The sequence below is a fragment of the Onychomys torridus genome, chromosome 22 (assembly GCF_903995425.1).
Source record: "Onychomys torridus chromosome 22, mOncTor1.1, whole genome shotgun sequence".
In the NCBI taxonomy this organism is placed as follows: Eukaryota; Metazoa; Chordata; class Mammalia; order Rodentia; family Cricetidae; genus Onychomys; species Onychomys torridus.
This window is the reverse complement of record NC_050464.1, coordinates 31620018-31624768: the sequence shown is the minus strand read 5'-3', so window position 1 is coordinate 31624768 and position 4751 is coordinate 31620018. Positions and strand designations below refer to the sequence as shown.

Sequence of the window (4751 nt, the reverse complement as noted above, 5' to 3'; positions counted from 1 at the left end):
GAGGCTACATAGCAAAATCTTGTCTCCAAAAAAAAAACAGGGTTGGGGGAGATGGCTCCAAGGTTTAAATGCTTACTGTTTTTTTGAGGACTATTTTTGGTCATCAACATGACTGTATCTAAAATTAACTAAAAGCCCAAAATGGCTGGACACACCTGTGAGAGGTTTTTGCTCAGTTAGATCATTTGACTTGAGAAGAGTCACTTCAGATCTGGATCTTTGAAATGTGAAGACATGCCTCCAATCTGGGCCACGCCTTTAGCTGGTGGCCTACTTAAAGGACATGGAAGAAGAAAGCTCCCCCTCAGCTCATTTCCTCTTGCCCTCTCCTTGCCGGCAACTCCACTCCTTTTCATGTGGCCAAACATGAAAAGATTACTTCTAAACCAAATTGTCATCCAACACATTTTATTAATTAGTTAAATATGACACTGGATCAAAAATTTTCAGATTGTGAAAGTTCTAATCCTATTAATCCCACAATTTAATGAGGCCATCCCAACCACACATGATGACCTTGGACGTCTCACAGGGTTGCCACACCACACCTAAGCACACTTCATCGTAAGCTTTAAACCAACTGTAGAGTCTGGTGGTCTTCCAGTCCCAAATGTTTAAGTTTCTGTTTCTGTCTCCTGAAATCACATAGCTCATGTCTGGTGAGAAGTCTATCTGACAAGCGTAGCCTGCTACCATATGGCCCTTAAAATTTTTCTTTCTATTTCATCTGAATCTGTTCCGTGCTCCCAAAATGAAGATTTGGTTATCCATTGACTGGCATGCTAGCCATTTTCCATTCTGAGACCAAGTCACCGCAGGCATTGAGTGCATACTGGGCTCTGCTATGCACTTGAAATCCACAGGGATATCCCATTCCCAAACTCTTAGACTGTTATCATCAGATGTACTGACAAATCTTCCATTCTCGTCAACAAAAGCAATGGTGTTCACAGTTCCCAAATGCTGATCATAATCCTGAACAATCTCTCCACTGGGGATGTCCCACTGCACGATCTTTTTGTCAGACATCCCCACCACAAAGAGATTTTGCTTGTCTTCATTAGGATTGAACTTGACACAACAGGGTGCTTTTCCGTTTGTAAATCCTGTCCCGTCTCTGTGTCCCAGAGTTTCAGGTACCCGTCATAGGCCGCACTGAGAAACTGTGTCCCTGCAGCGTTCAAGCAGATGTCCCTCACAGCTTTACTGTGACCAGTAAATGTTCTCAGACAGTGCCGGTCTCCATAAACTTCCCATAGCTTACTTTTACAGTCCATGGAAGAAGACCGCATCAAATGCCCAGAAAGAGGAAACAGCCTGACTGCACTGACACCCTGTGTGTGTCCAGACCACACATGAATTTGTTTTTTGGGGAAGCTAACATATTCTGGGTGACGCAGATGATCGAAGATTAACACCAACATCCCGAGGTATGTGCAGGTAGGACCTGCCGCGATAGTCATACACTTCTTTCCCCAGGTCTCTCCTCTTCCTGTTGGCATTTCTCAGCCTCTTTGCTGTGACTCCATCCGACTCCTTTCGTTCTTCTCCTGAAGGTTTGGCTACATCTTTTTCATCCACATATTTTGCCCAGAGTCCCAAGAAACCATCAGTGTTAGATGCAGCCTCTTCTTTGAACCTTTTCCCCTTTTCCATTTTCTTCTGACCAGTTTCAAATACAGTTAAGCCTCGATTCTTTTCCAACTTCTTCCACAGAACCAATATATTTAGCAGACACTAGTATATTTCTAGGAGCAGCTATTTGCTGTGTTCTCCAGGGATTTTCTGGTCCAAACTCAGCAGCAAACATGGTCTCATATTGTTTAACAGCAGAATCAAGGTGAACTCCAGTCTCCAAATCTTCCTTAACTGCCACCTCCGGAGCCAAGTCCACTGCCACTGTCGGAGAGGGCTTGGCTGAAGGCAATTTGGCCAAGTGCATGAGAGAGTTGGTGGCTGGAAGCAGACACTGACTGCCCTCATTGTCCGAGTCAGATTTGGACCGTGCACCCGACGAACCATAGGAAGTGGCTAGAGCTGTAACCGCAGCAGACATGACTGCAACAGATCCTCTCTGTCTTACAATAAAAACCTGGAGCAAGATATCGAGGCAAAGGCTGAAAGATCAGAGAAGCAGAGCAGCCAGCCACCAGATAGTTCTTACCAAAATGGGGCTGAGCTCCTGTCTCCTCCCACCTTATATTCCTCTCTCCACTCAGCCATATCACCTCCCGTCTCCACCTCCCAAGTGCTGGGATCAAAGGCATGAGATCCCAAGTGCTAGGATCAAAGGCGTGAGCTCCACCACCTGGCTCTGTTTCTCTTTTAGACAGATTCAGTCTCGTGTAGCCCAGGGTGGCCTTGAACTCCTGAGCTTCCTGCTTCCACCTCCCTAGTGCTGGGATTAACGGTGTGACTCACCACCACTGCCTCGCTCTGTTTGTCTTTTAGACTGATTCAATCTTGTGTAGCCCAGGATGGCTTTGAACTCCTGATTTCCCTGCTTCCTCCTCCTCCTCCAATGCCTAGCCCCTATAGTTAACTAGTGGCTAGCTCTACCCTCTGATCTCCAGGCATGGTTTATTTGTTAGAGCACAATCAAAGCATCACCACAGGCTCAGGTTCACTCGATGTTAGGAACTGGCATCATTGGTGGGGAACTTCACTCAGTGGGGCTCTCCCAAGCAGTCAAGAGTCTTTAAGTGATAAACTTCAGTGACTACAGACCAAATAGATCTTCTAGTCCTTTTTGTTTGTTTGTTTTTATTTTTTGAGATAGGGTTTCTCTGTGTAGTTTTGGTGCTTTTCCTGGATCTCACTCTGTAGACCAGGCTGGCCTCGAACTTACAGAGATCCTCTTGCCTCTGCCTCCTGAGTGCTGGGATTAAAGGCATGAGCCACTGCCGCCCGGCAGATATTCTACTCTTAAAGACTGAGGGTCCTCTCTGAACAGAGATTCATGTATTAGGCTGGGCCTTTGCCCTGCCTCCTCCCCACAAGAAGATGGCAAATCTAAGCTCACTTTTTTTTTTCCAAGACAAGATTTCTCTGTGTAGCTTTAGAGCCTGTCCTGGAACTTGTTCTGTAGGACAGGCTGGCCTTGAACTCACAGAGATCTTCCTGCCTCTGCCTCCTGAGTGCTGGGATTAAAGGTTCGTGCCACCATCGCCTAAACTCACACTTACAATTCAGTCCTGGGTAGGGAGAACTGATATCTTTGGTTTGTCAGTATAGCTACCGCCCCAGCCCCTGAGCCTCCTACCTCACAGAGCTCAGCTAATAATCTTCAAGCCAACAGCGATGAGCCACTGAACCTTCACTGTTCTGAATCTGACGTCTAAAAGTCAAACTCCCAACTTAACCAGGGCCCCATCTTCCCAGAGCCACCTTTCTGCTTTGTAACACATTTGTAGAGAGTTGTGCCCAGTTCTGGCCCTGTTCTTGGCTTGCACGGGGCATGCACACTGGGTTGGAAGTCTCAGGGTGTGGGGGAAACTGTGCTGCCTTTTTTCTCTCATGTTCCTGGCTTACCTACCTTAGAGCTGAGGGCACAGGTCTACAGTATCCAGAGCGGTCAGCTACAGTTGAGACTTGGAGACTGAGGATGCTCATGTAGACTGGTCAAGCCCTTTCTGTAGTGGGGCCATGAGCACTAACAGTGTTATAAACCACATATCCTGCCTCAGGGGGCAGCTGCCTTTAAGCTCCCCAAAATCAACACCTGCTCACTTTTCTGATTAGGTCTGACCAAGCACAGGTGAAAGTCATCACTTCAAATTATCTCCTGGGGGCTGGAGAGGTGGCTCAGCGGTTAAGAGCACTGGCTGCTCTTCCAGAGGTCCTGAGTTCAATTCCCAGCAACCACAGGGTGGCTCACAACCATCTGTAATGAGATCTGACACGCAGGCAGGACACTGTATACATAATAAATAAATAAATATTTTTTAAAAAATTATCTCCTGCTCCCATGACAATGAATGCTCCAACTTCCATCAACCACCTGGTCAAAGTGGCTAAAAGAACCCAGCTTTGATGTTGCTTTAGTTCCTTAGGATAGCCTATGACTATGGAGATCCCTACACTGGGTGTGTGCTGTGTCCCCTTTGGGTCAGAGTGTGTGGGGGAGAGTATTTGTCCTAGACTATGTCTATCACTGGGGAAAAAAAAAAACAGTGTATTAAGATCCCCAAACAGAACAAAATGTTGAATATTTGAGTCAACATGTTAAGGTGAGTTTCACCATTCCATGTTGTATCCAAAAACCACTTCTATGCTATAGAAACTGAAGTTCTCAAAGATCTTCAAGAGAAACTCTTGGTTGTTGCTGCCCTATGCTTAGACTCTGCCAGTTTTTCAGTATCCTGATTTGCTTAAGAACTCTAGAGAGCAGTATTGAAGACAAGGGGAACCAACCCTGACTCAGGTGAGCCCCACTTTCCCTGTATGTAGGGTAAAAACCTGATAGTTCATGGCAGACCAGCCACTGTGCTTCCCTGCTCCAGTGGCAGACATTATTAATCCATCCCGCACTTAATCCATAGAAAGCTTTTTGCTTGGATATATGTCATCCTCTGTAGCTCTCCTGGCAGCTTCAAGAAGTTTAATACTTATGGTCTCTTGATCTGGTCCTTACTTGGAAGTGGCTCTGCTTGGGTCACCCAAATGGCTTTTACGTGGTCGGTCAGTCTCCCTGTCTGGAGAGAGCTGTGGTGGGGAACTGAAGGTCTGTTGTCACACTTGTCTCTAGTCAA

General features: G+C 46.3%; 1 pseudogene; it reads right to left on the bottom strand.

Moving 5' to 3' along the window:
• Positions 1–471: 471 nt before the first annotated feature.
• Positions 472–2056, bottom strand: LOC118572146 (annotated as a pseudogene).
• Between the last annotated feature and the right edge of the window lie 2695 nt (positions 2057–4751).